Source organism: Lissotriton vulgaris, chromosome 10, assembly GCF_964263255.1.
Source record: "Lissotriton vulgaris chromosome 10, aLisVul1.2, whole genome shotgun sequence".
In the NCBI taxonomy this organism is placed as follows: Eukaryota; Metazoa; Chordata; class Amphibia; order Caudata; family Salamandridae; genus Lissotriton; species Lissotriton vulgaris.
The window spans coordinates 549,739,563-549,756,254 of record NC_141698.1 but is presented as its reverse complement, the minus strand read 5'-3'; the positions used below and the strand labels follow the sequence as shown (position 1 = coordinate 549,756,254).

At 48.1% G+C, this 16,692-nt stretch overlaps 1 protein-coding gene and 1 long non-coding RNA gene across 2 annotated transcripts in view; one reads left to right on the top strand and one right to left on the bottom strand.

Moving 5' to 3' along the window:
* The window catches only part of NLRC3 (NLR family CARD domain containing 3), a 1,491,832-nt gene that overhangs the window by 507,414 nt on the left and 967,726 nt on the right, over positions 1-16,692 (bottom strand). The window lies entirely within an intron of this gene.
* Positions 3,784-7,735, top strand: LOC147688514 (uncharacterized). The gene is made up of 4 exons (XR_015300699.1): positions 3,784-4,407; positions 4,553-4,649; positions 5,049-5,097; positions 7,490-7,735. It is a non-coding gene; the product is annotated as an uncharacterized LOC147688514 (long non-coding RNA).

Genomic DNA, 16,692 nt, shown 5'->3' with positions numbered 1-16,692 from the left:
AATTGGTACTGGGCCACCTTATCAGACCCTGTAACTCAGGGCATAGGTGTACCCAGGGCCTACCAGGGGCTGCAGCATGTATTATGCCACCCCTGGCTGGCCATCTAAATCTGACACAACTGGGGCAAGGTGGTGTAAACACCCTTTGCTTTAGATATAGTATACCTATATCTAACCCTAAAATGGACACCCGTATTCCTATCAGTCACTCCTATGGCAGGCCTTGACAATCCTGAAGGCAGAGTGCTTGGAATCGTGTGAGATGGTGCTCTGGCATGAGCTGAGCCCGTTTGCAGCTTGCGGAACCAAGTCCTAACAGCTGTTCCATGATAACGCATACCATATACTCTTAAGTGCATTATAATCCTTGCGGTTAAATGCCAACTCTGGTATCGCTTTATCAAAACATGTCGAGTAAGGTGTCATACGAATTGGAATACTAACCCCTCGCCAATTCTGGCGATAGGGTTAGCATTCCACCCTTCTAGAGGGACACGACATGTATGTAACTGTGAACCCCGGTTAAAGTTAACTCAAGCCTCAGCATCACAAAATGGATGCTGCCACCACAGACACAAGTCTGACCTCCTGCTGCTGGGAGTCCTTCCAGCGAGGGAGGCTTGGACAAAGGGTTTCCTGTCAGGGGCGGTGCTAGCACCATCCCAGACAGGGTTTTGTGTATCCTGGGTAGGCAGGGCTTTAGAGGAAGGTGACTGCAAGTGGCACCCCGGTGCTCACTATGCATCTGCCGGCTAGAACCAGTTCCAGGGGCACACCAGCCCCTGAACTGGGGAAAGTCCGGCATGGGAGAGGGGTGTAACCACCCCCCTTCCTGGTCCCACCCATGGGCAGGACCTAGTCGCGTGCCAGCCCCTTTTCCTAGTATAAAAGATAGGAGCGGGCCCCCTTTCAAATTAGATCATCTTTGAATCCTGAAACTACTTTCAACGAAAGGAACTCAAGACTTCTTCCTAAGATTTCTCCCTTGTGACTAAGGAGTAGTCACCCTGCATCCGCAGGCACCATCCAAGCATCGCGGTCTGCTGTAAGTCTCTCCTCCGGATCAAGACTGCCCAGCTCAACGAGAACCGGCTTCCCTGGCACCTCGGACCTCAACCTGCATCATCAGCCCAGCTGAGATTCGTGGGTGTGACGAGACCTCGAGGTACCGCCATCTTCAGGACTGCACGACGCTTGCCCAGCACGACCGCCGAGGGATCCTCGAGTGAGTGCTTTGGGGTCCGAGAAGCCCCAACCCTGAGCAGCTCCAGCACCGAAGTTCAGCCTCCCAGCATCCACGAGATCTGCGTGGGGCCCTTCTGCTCTTTGCTGCTCACCGCATTGTCTGGCTACTAGCCTGCTGGCTTGTGGCCTTCCCGACGACGAACGACGACATCAACACTGCTGGTCTGGTTGCTCCAGACTGGCCCTAGCTCCCCTCCAAAAGAGGAGCACCCCGGACCCTCCTGGTCCACTCCAGACGCCATTTTGAGTCCACCGCGTGGGCTTGCATTTGCCAAGACTTGTTGCCCCAATCCTGGGTCCAGCGACGTCGACAGCATCAACCATCGTGGGACAGCTCACACCTCCATCCTGGTCGCCGACAACGCCTCCTGGTCCGTGAGACTGCAGAGCCCAGCGTCGCCCACTCACCTGGTCGAGGTGACTCCATCCGGTGCCGTACTGGTGCCCATCTAATCACTGGCTAGTGATTCAGAACTTGGTCCCCTCTGCTTACAGGTGTCTTCCATCTTCGATCCAGGCTTGGATCCCTCCGAATCTCTTCACTGGTCGCCTGCCAGCAACTTCTTCTTTCAGGCTCCATAGACTGCAACGAGGATTCCCGACGTCTTTCCAGACCTATGCAGCCGCAGCCCCTGGGCTAGGTAACTTCGGCATTTCGGTGCCCCAGCATAGCCTCACTATCCAAGGGTCCAGATCCTTTTTCGTTTCAACTCTACCTAGTCGGATTCGTCCGATATCACTAACTTTACGAAATCTAGCATCCATAGACTTTGTCCCGCATCCCGTGTGAGAGTACACACTCTGCACCCGATCTCCCTAGGCCTCCTGCTAGTAATCTGAAGGTTCAGTAGTCAAGTCCTAGCGATCCCAAAGCCTATTAGAGTAGTACTTACCTGCTAGTAATTTCGCATTCCACTTTTAGAGTATATGGTTTTTCGTGCCCCTCGGGCATTTGTGTAAATTGTGCGACTTTGCGTATTTTCTTAAGAGCTTTGTATTGTGCTTAGCGCCCTGTCCTCATAAAGAGTCCAGGGCTGTTGTGTTCTAAATAAATATACTTTATTTTCATATCAACTTGTGTGGTGTCCTTTCACTTGGTGTTCAAGGGGTATATGTGATGGTATAACAGCTGGCTTAACACGCCCTCTAGAGTTTAGCCTAAAGACTGCTCTTGTCCATGCTACTAGGATAGCTGGTCTAACGGTTGACTTACAACCAATCATCAATAAGGGTCGTTTGGAATGATACACAGTGATCACTAGAATAGTGAGCACTACATATCAGGCCAACTTCTCACAGTTACAGACTAGTGTCCATCAGAAACCTACCGACAGGAACTCCTTGCTCCTATATGACTTACCATCCGAGGGCACTCAGGGACAACCTGCCGGTGGGTCAGCTTCTCCGTTACCGTAGGAACTGTTCGTCCACAGCTGTCTATATGGAACAGGCTCAAGGTCTGAGCAGTAAACTGCAAGAAAGGAAATACCCTGCGAAAATCATCAGACAGGCAAAAAAGAGGGCTCCGAATACCCCCAGAAGTGTCCTTTTGGAAGTAAACCCGAAGAAGAAAGATGACTGTATCCCGGTCGTGATGACCTATGACCCTTTGGCAACCACGATTAGGCAGTCGATCTGCAAACATTGGTCGCTGCTTTCTAATAAAGAATTCAAAATGCCCCCTCCGAGGTTTGCTTTTAAAAGATCAAGCAACCTTAAGGATAAGTTGGTTCATACTCGGGCTCCGCCTACAAGAGACACGAGAGGGAGTTCAATCCCTAAAGGACACTTTCCATGTGGGACATGTTCTGTATGCTCTTTAACCAAGAAAACAACAAGTGTGACATTACGATCAGGAAAAGAGTGGTTCTTGGGACAGTTTAGCAACTGTAATACCACGAATGCGGTGTACAGGTTGCAATGTGAGTGTTGGCTGCAATATATAGGCCTCACCACAAGAAAAAGAAAAACAAGGATTCAGGAACACCTAAGCACGATAAGAATGGGCAAACTGACCACAAAATTAGTCCAGCGCTGTCACACCAACAAACATGGTTTCACTTGGACAGTCCTTGAGAAAGCGATTAAGTGACCCCCACAGTGTTGAAAGATTATTGATATCGAAAGAGGCAAGATGGATTTTCCAAGAGAAAAGCAAGCAATTTGGATTAAACGAACTATTGGAATGGAACAAAGTACATTGAGAATCACATGTATCCATAATCAGCAGTATGAATTCTATGTTAAAAATCTGCCTTATCTATGAAAAGTAACATCTTACATTGGCATTCCATTATTGGTATTGTTGAATGTGGGTCATGCAATATTTAGTTCCTTGTTAGTCCTCGCAGTATCCATTTTTTGTTTCTGGCACTTTTGTTTTGGGGACCATTGTGGCGAGGAATCATAATAGCTGATTGTTGATGCCAATGAAAACAGCTGCATTAAATTAAGTATGACGATTGGTTAATCATTTGGCCTTCTGTTTTAAACTGTTAATGTCAGCTGGCTAGCCATTTGGTCTTTTGGGTAAATTAAATTTTGTTTTCTAAAAAAACGGCTGTTACATGTTTAAAGAACTTCCCTCTCATAGGTAACATACTGGTCCTGGGGTGGGTGACTCATGTCCCCAGTCTAAGATGGCCGCCATAACACACTTTTACATCACTGTTTATTTTGGCCTCTTGGACTTTCAAAATGCGGAAAATATGTATTAAGATATTAGTTGGAGCAAGAGGGGACAGGCTTTCCCTTGTTTAACACATAATATGAGCTATGCATAAAATGTCATTTCTGCGTTTTGGTAATGCGTAAATAAACTAAGACATCTTGGTAAATTAGATTATTATCGCTACACCCAGGGTTAAGGACTTTTGCGTTCCAGAGAGGTACATAGTTGAGGTTACTATTGCCGGCATTGATCCAGATCCCGAGATAAGATCGCGGACCCGTCCTCTCGCGAGAGCGGGCGCATCCGACGCAGGATCTCGAGGTTACTATTGCCAGCAATGATCCAGATCCAGATCTAAGATGGCGGACGCGTCCTCTCGCGAGAGCGGGCGCGTCCGATACGGGATTTCGCACGGAGGCAGAGTTTAAGAACAGTGCTCGTATACCGCTGATTAACAGGCGGAGACAAAATGCGTGGGTCTCTCTAGATCGGTAAGGAGAGGGGGGGCTTCTAGAGCAATCCCGGTGGATTTCGATCAGTTGCGGGATTGCGGCACGTATTAGTGCCGGTACACTTTCATGCCTGGAAGGTATGTACCTTAAGGAAACAATATGTTTGCATGTCTTTTGCATTTAGAAATCGACAGGAGACTTGGGACGACTCACAGGAGGGGTTGTGCCTGTGTTTTAACTCTATCCTTACGGCGGGTAGGAGACACCTTGGCATCGTAGGGGTAAATATGAGAACGCTTGTGCATTTTTCTGTACAGTTGGTGTGTCTTTTTGAATTTACTTTTTATAAGCACTGTGTAAAGACGCTATATGTTTGTGTTTTTTTGACAGTCTTGATGAATGGTATGTCCAGCATTGATGCAGTGGCAAGAATATTAATGCCCTGAAAAATTGCCTTAAGTATACAAGGCAATGAAACATGTTGGCTTGTGGTTTGTGGGTATATAATTAAAAGCCACTCCCTGTTTTTTAAACAGATAGGCTGCACAAAGAAAAAGAATAAAAGTCATAAATACGTGCAGGTCCCTATCTTTTCGCATTACACTTTCTGTTTGTTGTTCGTTTTGCACTGTTTTTCCACTGCACTTTATTGCACTTACATATCTACTTTGTTTGGACAGATTTCTTTAAAGCTTGATGACTGCCGATGATGAGAATAGGGCTACACTGGTGAGTACCGACCAGGTTCCACGTTGGTGGTTCGCCCGTGAGGGGCCATCTTGCTGTTTCACAATTTTTTACATTGTTGTTTGTTGTCCATTGATCACGACTGTCTGAGATGGGATGGAGGCCTTTTAAAATTGGCGTGTTAACGGTGTACTCTCTACCCCAATGGTCCTTTAGGAACGGGAGATATTTGTAAAGGATTGCAATGCGAGTACACTTGTTGAGAAAATATAAAACACTGCCTAAGTGGACCAGGTCATTGTTGTTTGCATGCATTCAACATATGGAAGCCTGGAACGGTCGAGCCATTTTCGGTTCTGCTCCCGATTTAGTCTTAAATCGGATGCCAGTACCCTGGGTTGGGGAGCCAGGTGCGGCGATTTCTCCACAGGAGGGTTGTGGTCTCCAGACGAGCGCAGGTTACATATCAATTGTCTGGAACTCATGGCGGGTTCTTTTGCAGTGCGTTGTTGGACGAGAGACTCCATTTAGTCCTCAGCCCTGCTGAAGATGGACAATGTTTCCGCGGTGCGTTACATCAACCAACTGGGCAGAACGAGGTCCAAGGCCCTCTCCGATCTCGCGGCCAGCTTTTGGCAATACTGCCTGGATCATCATGTGTCGGTGACAGCAGAGTATCTCCCAGGGAGAGAGTATTTGGTGGAAGATTTTCAGTCCCGCAACTTCAGGGACTCCAGCTTATGGAAGATGGACGCAGATGTTTTTCAGGCGCTGGTTGAGTGGTGGGGTCTGTTCTCGGTGGACCTCTTTGCCTCCCAGTTTGACTTTCAGCTTCCCCGGTTCTTCAGCTGGAGGCCAGATCCCTTGGTGGTGGCCACAGATGCCTTTCTACAGGATTGGAACCGGGAGGAGGGGTATGCGTTTCCTCCCTTTGCAATGATTACCCGGGTGACAGCCCAGGTCCAGAGGCAAGGAGCGGAGATTGTTCTCGTGTCGTCTCATTGCAGGTCTCAAGTGTGGTTTCCATTTTTTCTGGAACTTTCTTGGGATTTTCCAATCCTACTCCCCCTGTTTCCCCATATCCTCCTCAGTCCCGACGGCCTTCCGCATCCTCTAGTTCAGCAGAACTCATTGCGTCTGGTAGTGAGGAGGATTACAGGCAACGCTGGGAAATCCCTGGCCTTTCGGCAAAAGCTGAGGAGCTCATGTCACACGCTTGGGCAGACAGTACTGTCAAGCGAAACAGATCTGCTTGGGGTCGATGGTCACGTTGGTGTATACGAAGGGGTGTCGATCCCGTGGGGGCCGATGTAGTTTACATCCTCAATTTCCTCACCCATTTGGCGTCTAAAGGTTTAGCCTACAGGTCTATCAATAACTTTCATTCGGCTATTTCAGCGGGTCATTTGACGCTGAATGATTCCCCGCTGGCGAACATCCTTTGGTCTGAAAATTGCTGCGAGGCATTCAATTGTCATTGCCTCCAGAGCCGCGCTATTCGGCTCTCTGGGATGTGAATCAAGTCCTCAATTTGTTTCTATCCTGGCAACCAAACAGGTTCTTGTCTCGTAAACAGCTATCGGCTAAGTTGGCAATGTTGTTGTGCCTGGTTTCCTGCAGAAGCGTGTCAGACGTCTGGGCCCTGGAAATTACTTCCAGGATGTTTTCCTCCTTGGGGGTCACCTTTACTTTGCACAGATGCACTAAATGTCATACCAGAGTAATTTCTTATCTGGAGTTTCCGGACTCTCCAAAGTTGTGTGTGGTGCGCTGCTTGAAAGCCTATGAGGAAATGACGGAGGAGCGACAGTTGCTGATTTCTCTCAGAAAGCCCTTTAGGGCGGTTTCTTCCCCTACCATTGCCCGTTGGGTTAGGTGGGTTATGCAAGAGGCAGGCATTAGCCTCAAGGACTTTGGTGCTCACTCGGCTAGTGGGGCGATGGCCTCCAAAACCTTTGGCCTAGGGGCGCGCTTGGAGGATATCCTCAACGCAGCCGACTGGTCATTGGATTCTACCTTTAAGAGGTTCTATTTCAAGCTGGTGCTTGACATGGATCACCTCGTGATGAGAAAGCTTTGAACTAGCATAATCCTCGACTCCAGTCCTGACATAGAATGAACAATTTCCTAGCTATCGTAACAGAAAGTTTCAATTCTATTAAGGACTCGGAGGCGAGGATTATCCCGCCCTAGGGATTGCTAGCGAATCTCCCACCCGTATGGAAGTAAGTCATTCTTTTTCTTCTGGGTCTGGGGATTATGAAGTAATGCTTTGTTCATTCTTCTGCATATTTGATGTTGGTGCCTTCTTTGCTCCTGTGTTTATCTTCATAATTGTGTGCTTCATGATCTGGTTAGTCTGCCTCATACTGTCATATGTTTTTCGATGAGACTGGTTCTCTGTGATTTCATGATTCCCTTTTATTCCTCTCAGGCTCCGATGCGGGTAAACAGGACGCGTAAGGATGTATCTCCGGCTGACGGGGCGCAAAGAAAGAGGAGTAAGGGACACTGAGAGCAGACTATGTTGGGACTGCTGTATCCTGATTGGATAGTGATGGACTGTCATGATTGGTTATTTTTTGTTGTTGTTGACTGCTGCTTTCCCTGGTGTTCATGGGAAAGGTAGTCTTGTGTTGTTCTAAGGCTGCTGTGATAATAAAGCGGAGAGAATTCATAATCCTTGCCTCTGAATCCTTAATAGAATTTAAACTTTCAGTTACGATAGCTAGGAAATTTTTCATTCTATTCTTAAAGATAATGCTAGAAAAACAGACATTTGAGGTGAGCATATTCAGAGTGCTGGTGGTGCTGCAGCGTGCTCCATATTAAGGAGATGATCCTAGTCTAAACCACAGTAATTATTCAGAGTTCCCAGCTTCCTTTTTTCCATAATGTATGCAGTACTGTAAGACTGAAAGGGTATTCTCTTGACTTATTTATTTATTGTTTGATCTGTTCATTGATGTTTACATTAGAAATTAATTATACAAGGTACAGCATTTGCATACTAAACAAATATTCACCGGGGTGATTTAAGAAAACCCATTACAGCATATAACCATGTAACTTAAAAACAGACAAGGCCCATGCTCCATTGCATAACAGATATACAATATCAGAGTAAACATGTTACTGACATCATGCTAGTTTCAAAAGATCAGTGAATTTTGAACCTATGAACCAATCTAACCTTAGGCAACTAGTCCTCGACTCTTCCAATTCCAGACAAGCAGTAGATGCAGCAAATCGAATGCAAGACCAACCAGTTAGTTTACATATAATTCAAGGAACCTTAATGATTTATATAATTATTTTCATCCTATGATTTGTATTCTCTTGACTTACACTGGGTGTTCCCTTGTGTCTGGAGAAAGCTATACCTCTCTGAAGAGCTCTAATAGGAGAAAACACGGGTCAGGGGTTGTTTTTATTTATTCCAGGTTGACTTGGATGATATTTTACCACCCCAAAGCTGTAATGCTGTGCCTGGAGTGGTAAAAGGCTTTTGTCATTTTTCAGCTAGGTGAGGATGGTACTAGCTAATCCAATGCTTGAAGACTTTGCTGCGAAAATGGCAAAAATGTTTGTTACTTTCTATCTTGGCGTGGATGGCACTGTGCTAACCCTATGCATAAAATTCTGCTAAAAAAGACATTTGAGGCGAGCAGATTCAGAGTGTCGGAGGTGTTGTAGGGTGCGCCATGTGAACAAGATGTTCTCTGCCTCAACCGCAGGAACTACTCAGAGTTCCGGGCAGACACATATATTGTATATAATTCTATATAAAAATATCAGACAATACCACAGGCATTGAGTTGTAAAGTCATGCATGGCAAAGCCCTGTGTGGTGTTGTAACACGTTGTAAAGGTAAATGTATTGTAATAGCAAAGACAACAAGATGTTGAAACTTTTTAAACACTCACCCCCAATCAACAGATATCGTTTAAATCCCTAAATCTTTTGCTTGTCATGCCACCGCAGTTTAGACCCAGTCATATGCAAATCACCCTTGACCCTGCTCCCCATTGGAACAATTCAGAAAAGGGGGGGGTGGTGATGAACAGAGTGTCTGAATTAAGCAGACCACTCTTACCCAGTCCAAAGAATAGGGCTTGATCCATCACCGTTATTTATCTCACTGCACCATCCCAGCTCAGAACCTGGCTATATGCAAATCAGTCTGTCCCTGGCCCAGTGCATTATGGGAACAGGGCAGACTAAACTACCAAGCCAATTCTTCACCAGAAAGGAGACAAGCTACCGGGGACCGGTTTCTGGCATTTCAGCCGTCTTCGGCCCGGCTTGCTTGAATCCTGATGGTGCAGTGAGAAAGGGACTCATGTCTGAGTATACCCTGCCACACCTATAGTGGCCAAAAACGATTCAGAAAAGGGGGTGGTGATGAACAGAGTGTCTGAATTAAGCAGACCACTCTTACCCAGTCCAAAGATCAGGGCTTGATCCATCACCGTTATTTATCTCACTGCACCATCCCAGCTCAGAACCTGGCTATATGCAAATCAGTCTGTCCCTGGCCCAGTGCATCATGGGAACAGGGCAGACTAAACTACCAAGCCAATTCTTCACCAGAAAGGAGACAAGCTACCGGGGACCGGTTTCTGGCATTTCAGCCGTCTTCGGCCCGGCTTGCTTGAATCCTGATGGTGTAGTGAGAAAGGGACTCATGTCTGAGTATATCCTGCCACACCTATAGTGGCCAAAAACGATTCAGAAAAGGGGGTGGTGATGAACAGAGTGTCTGAATTAAGCAGACCACTCTTACCCAGTCCAAAGATCAGGGCTTGATCCATCACCGTTATTTATCTCACTGCACCATCCCAGCTCAGAACCTGGCTATATGCAAATCAGTCTGTCCCTGGCCCAGTGCATCATGGGAACAGGGCAGACTAAACTACCAAGCCAATTCTTCACCAGAAAGGAGACAAGCTACCGGGGACCGGTTTCTGGCATTTCAGCCGTCTTCGGCCCGGCTTGGTTGAATCCTGATGGTGCAGTGAGAAAGGGACTCATGTCTGAGTATACCCTGCCACATCTATAGTGGCCAAAAACGATTCAGAAAAGGGGGTGGTGATGAACAGAGTGTCTGAATTAAGCAGACCACTCTTACCCAGTCCAAAGATCAGGGCTTGATCCATCTCCGTTATTTATCTCACTGCACCATCCCAGCTCAGAACCTGGCTATATGCCAATCAGTCTGACCCTGGCCCAGTGTATCATGGGAACAGGGCAGACTAAACTACCAAGCCAATTCTTCACCAGAAAGGAGACAAGCTACCGGGGACCGGTTTCTGGCATTTCAGCCGTCTTCGGCCCGGCTTACTTGAATCCTGATGGTGCAGTGAGAAAGGGACTCATGTCTGAGTATACCCTGCCACACCTATAGTGGCCAAAAACGATTCAGAAAAGGGGGTGGTGATGAACAGAGTGTCTGAATTAAGCAGACCACTCTTACCCAGTCCAAAGATCAGGGCTTGATCCATCACCGTTATTTATCTCACTGCACCATCCCAGCTCAGAACCTGGCTATATGCAAATCAGTCTGTCCCTGGCCCAGTGCATCATGGGAACAGGGCAGACCAAACTACCAAGCCAATTCTTATACTGGGAAGGAAACAAGGTACCGGGGACCAGTTTCTGGCATTTCAGCCGTCTTCGGCCCGGCTTGCTTGAATCCTGATGGTGCAATGAGCTAGGGACTCACATCTGAGTATACCCTTCCACGCTTATGGTGGACAAAAATGATTCAGAAAAGGGGGTGGTGATGAACAGAGTGTCTGAATTAAGCAGACCACTCTTACCCATTCCAAAGATCAGGGCTTGATCCAACGGTGATGGATCAAGCCCTTATCTTTGGACTGGGTAAGAGTGGTCTGCTTAATTCAGACACTCTGTTCATCACCACCCCCTTTTCTGAATCATTTTTGTCCACCATAAGCGTGGAAGGGTATACTCAGATGTGAGTCCCTAGCTCATTGCACCATCAGGATTCAAGCAAGCCGGGCCGAAGACGGCTGAAATGTCAGAAACCGGTCCCCGGTAGCTTGTTTCCTTCCCAGTATAGGAATTGGCTTGGTAGTTTGGTCTGCCCTGTTCCCATGATGCACTGGGCCAGGGTCAGACTAATTTGCATGTAGCCAAGTTCTGAGCTGGGATGGTGCAGTGAGCTAAAAAAACGGTGATGGATCAAGCCCTGATCTTTGGACTGAGTAAGAGTGGTCTGCTTAATTCAGACACTCTGTTCATCACCACCCCCTTTTCTGCCCCATTGGAACAGTCCAGCCCAAACAGCCAGGCCACGTCCTCCCTGTACAGGAAACCAGCATCCTGGGACCGGTTTCGGGGTATGACCACTCATCAGCAGGACAGCTTTCATCCAGTGGCGCCGCGACCAAGGGATCCATGTCTGAGCATTCCATTGGCCGCTTAGGGTGAACGCACAAGTTACTACTTGTGTAACGATATATCTGTAAGAGACATTAGTTAGTGTTAGATTCCTGACCTTAGAATATCCCCAGGCGTCAGACTGGATCCGGAAATGTTTGCGTAGCAGTACCCATGCGCGTCGGTAGGCGTCGTCCGCGGCTCCGCGTCTGTCGTCCGTGTCGTGGGCGCCGTGATGACGTCGTCGGAGTACTTAGACGCCGCTTCCGCGCGCTGACGTCAGTTCTTATACACAGCTTTTCTGCGCCAGAAACGCTGAGCCATGATAAAAACCAACACTGGTGCCATGAAACTAGGGCCCTGAAAGGGGAAGACCTTAACCCTAGATATCGGTTCGCAAAACGGGGAGGATGTATGGGTCGGTAAGGAATCTATCAATAACTAATGTCTCTTACAGATATATCATTACACAAGTAGTAACTTGTGCATCTGAAAGAGACACGTTAGTGATAGATTCCTTACCTTAGAATAGATACCCCAGCAATACCAGCCCCGGTGGTGGGTCTGAGAACCAATAATCACACCGAAAGTCCTGGAGCACGGAACGGCCAAAGAAGCCATCCCTCCGGACTTGGCTGTCCAGGCAGTAGTGTCTTGCGAACATGTGCAGCGAGGTCCACGTAGCTGCCTGACAAATGTCCTGCAAGGGGACTCTTTGGCCCAGGGCAGTAGTGGTCGCCGTGGCCCGAGTGGAATGGGCCCTCAGTCCAACAGGAGGTTCCTTTTTAGCCAAAGAGTAGCACACCTGGATGCACAACACGATCCACCGAGAGATGGTCGCTTGTGCACCGCCCGTCCTTTCTTAGCGCCCATGTAACCAACAAAGAGTTGGTCATCCACCTGGGACTGGCGTCTGCGATCCAGATAGTAAGAGAGCGCACGTTTTGGGTCCAGACGATGGAGCCTCTCTTCATCTTTCGAGGGATGCAGAGGCGGAAAGAAGGTGGGCAACGTGATGAACTGCCGATGTGGAAGGCTGTGACTACCTTGGGAAGGAAAGAGGGTCTTGTCCGCAACACAACATTGTCCGGATGGACTGAAAGGAAAGGTGGTTTAGAGGAAAGAGCCTGGAGCTCACTCACTCTCCTGGCAGAGGTGATGGCAACCAGGAAAGCAGTCTTAAGAGTAAGAAGACGAAGAGGACAGTTATGAAGCGTCTCAAAGGGAGCGCACATCAAGTAAGTTAGAACCAGGTTCAAGTCCCACTGGGGCATCACAAAAGGAACAGGAGGGAACATATGAGTGATGCCCTTCAAGAATCTGTTAACAATCGGGGACTTGAACAAAGAAGGCTGATCAGGTAACCTTGAGAAGGCGGAAAGGGTAGAAAGGTAGCCCTTGATAGTGCCCAGAGCAGAGCCCTGCTTATAGGAGAGTAGGGTCTGCAATCCTATGGTCACCCCAGATTTTTTCTTTTTTGCTTCATTGGTTTACGACTTTCCCTGGCTGTGGGCCTGCTAATCAGACCCACAGCCTAGCTGTTCTCTCTCTAAATTGACACACATGTACTTTAGGTGTATTTACCAATTGGTATTGGGTCACTCTTATAAGTCCCTGTACAGTGTACCATAGGTACCCAGGGCATAAGTCCACCCAAGGCCTACCAAGGGCTGCAGCATGTATTATGCCACCCCTGGCTGGCCATCTAAACAGACACAACTGGCTGGTAACACAGCTGGGGCAAGGTGGTGTAATCACCCTTTGCTGTAGATATAGTATACCTATATCTAACCCAAAATGGACACATATTCCTATAAGTCACTCCTATGGCAGGCCTTATCAATCCTGAAGGCAGAGTGCTTGAATATATGCGAGATGGTGCTCTGGAATGAGCTGAGCCTGTCTGCAGATTTCGGAATGATGACATTTAGCTGTTTCCATGATGGTGCCATACCATATACTCTTTGTGCATTATAATCCTCGCGGTTATTGCTAACTTTGGTTTGGCATTTTCAAAACATGTCGAGTAAGGTGTCATACGATTTGGAATACTACCCCCTTGCTAGTTCTGGCGACGGGGGTAGCATTGCACCGTCTTAGAGGGACACAACATGTACAGAACTAGAACCCCGGTTAAAGTTAACCAGAGCCTCAGCATCACAAAATGGATGCTGCTGCCACAGACACAAGTCTGACCTCCTGCTGCTGGGAGTCCTTTCAGCAAGGGAGGCCTGGACAAAGGGTTTCCTGCCTGGGGAGGTGTCAGCACCACCCCAGACAGGACTTTGTGTATCCAGATAGGCAAGGCTGAAAGGAATGAGACATGCCTGGCGCACACACGGTGTCCCTGTGCATACCCCGGTTCAAACCAGTTGCTGGGGCACTCCAGCCCCAGCTCTGATGCGAAACCTGACAAAGGATAGGGGGTGTAACCGCCCCCCTTCCTGGTCCCACCCATGGAAGGGACCTAGTCGCTAGTACAGTCCCCTTTAGCAAGATAAAGGTAAGAGCTGGTCCCATTCCAAATTAGATTATCCTGAACAACTCTAAAAAGAAGAAACTCTGGACTTCGACGTTCTTCTCCACAGAAGACTGAAGAAATCTCCCTTGTGGCCAAGGAGTGACCACCCTGCAACCGCAGGCACCATCAACCATCCTAGCGGTTCACTTTGTCGTCCTTCCTGGCGGAACCAGACTTCAGAGCCAGACGAGACCCGGACTTCCGGACCTCTCCGACCTCAACTCACATCTGCAGCACAGCTGAGATCCGTGGGTGCGACGAGACACGTGGGACCGGCCATCTTGAAGAAACTGCACTTCGCTTCCAGCACGACCTCTGAGGCACCCTCAAGTGAGTGCTTTGGGGATTGAGAAGCCCCAGCCCCGAGCAGCTCCTGCACCGAAGACCAGCCCTCCAGCATCCACGAGATCTGCGTGGGGCCCTTCTGCTTGGTTGCTACTCGACGCTTTGTCTGGTCACTTGCCGGCTGGCTAGTGGCCTCTTAGACGACGAAATCTTGAAACTACGCCGCTGGTCTGGTTGCTCCAGACTGGCCCTTGCTTCCCTGCAAAGGAGAAGTACCCCAGACCCTCCTGGTCCGCACCAGACCTTATCTTTACTCGCAGCGTGGGTTGCATTTGCCAAGGCCTGTTGACTCCGACCCTGGAACCGACACCGCCGACAGCAAGAGCCTGCGTGGGACAGCCCGTGCCTACATCCTGGTCATCGACAACACCTCCTGGTTCACGTGGCTGCAGAGTCAAGCGTCACCTCTTCACCTGATCGCGACAACATCATCTGGTTCCTTCCTGGTTCCAATCCGGTCACTGGCTAGTGACTTTGAACACTGTCCCTTCTGCTTTCAGGTCTCCATCTTCTTCGATCCGCCCTTGGATCACTTCGGACATCTTCCTCCTGGTCGTCTGCAGCTTCTTTTCCCCCAGGTTCCATTGACTTCAACGAGGAAACCCGACACACTTTCACACCAATGCATCCGCAGCCCGTGGGTGAGGTAACAAGAGCATTTCGGTGCTCATAGGTAGATCGACTCTCCTAGTGTCCAGGTATCCTGTAGTTTTAGTCTCAACCAGTCGGAACTGTCCTTACTTACCTATTTTGTTAATTGTTCATGCCCTTTGACTTTGCATTGAAACCCGCGTGTGTGTTCTAGCACTGCATACTCGACCCGTGGGCCTCTTGCTCCTTGCCTAAGGTTAGGGTAGTGTAGCCCCAGCGATTCTACAGCGTCTGGGCATACTCATTTCTTATTTCGTTCTATTTAACCCATTTACTTAATATATGGTTTGTCGTGCCCCTAGGGCACCATTGTACTTGTGCGACTTACGGTATTTTTCTGAAGAGTATTGTTATGTGCTTAGCCCTCTGATCTCATAAAGAGTTCAGAGGTGTTTGTTAATAATAAATATATTGGTTATTTTCATAACAACCTGTGTGGTGTCCTTTCATCTGGTATTCAAGGGGTTATATGTGGTAAAACAGCTGGCTTCACATGCCAAAAGAGTTTAGCCCAAGACTGCTGTGTCCATGCTATCATTAGGATAGCTGGTCTATAAGGTTGACTTAAAACCAATCACCATATGGGTTGTTTGGACTGATACAAGGTGATCACTAGAACTAGTGAGCATCATATATCAGGCCAACTTCTCACACTGGTGTGCAGCGGTTGGAATTTGAGCTTGCTTTTGTTTTTACCAAATATAATCTTGAGAAATCATTTGAAAGATCACATAAGGTACCATAGGTACATATAACAAGCTTAGAAATACTCAGAGTTCTAATGAACCAGCTGTTGTAGTAGAAAGGGCCTAGAACACCCTGACTACAACTCTTAGCAAGGGATCAGTAGGAAAACCCATAGTGTAAGTAGGTGCACAAACCACACCTCACTAGAAAGCATGTCTATCACAGGAGATGCCACAGTGACTCCCCTTGTGATCAGTGACCCTCCACAGATCCTTTCCAGATATGCAGCACTCAGTTTCCAGGACATGAGACAGTTGTGTACCTCCAGGAAACTGAAACAGGGTTCCAACCCTACCCTTCCTTTCCTGTTAGGACTCTTAGAGACCCTTCATGTCAGAAGGGCCTCTAACCCAGGCCCCTCAGGCCCAGCAGATGGAAGCATGCCCCCCTTAGAAGATGACCCTGACTCTAACCTCCCTGAAACAGAAAATGTAGATGGTAGGGAAGATGGAGACTTATCTGATGGAGAGATAGACAATGGCCAAGCTTTAGTCAGCAGACTCACAAGGGCCAACTTAAGCCTACATGGGGTTGGGTTTGGGGGAGCCCCAGACCTAGCCACAGGCAGGCCTAACCTTGGGAATAGAAGAGATATGTCTCAATCCAGAGACTCCATCAATTCTATTCACTCCTATGTCTCTCATGCATCTGCTCAGAGGAGGATGACTTCCCACCAGAGGAGAGAGCACCAGGCAAAGATGAAGGAAGTTAATCTGAGGATCCAAAGGGAAGAACTTGCCCTTGCCAAGGAAAAACTTGCTTTTGCCAGAGAGCAGAAATTGAGTGGGATAGAACCTACTGGTGGCAGCAGTATCCCTAGGGATAAAGACAGGAGTTTTGATAACAGACACCTGAGTAAAATAGTGCCCCCCTATAAGACAGGGGATGACATCCACAAATGGATGACTGCTCTGGAAAAGGGCCTGCAAAGTACAGCAGGTACCCCAGGGTCAGCGGGCAGCTATAT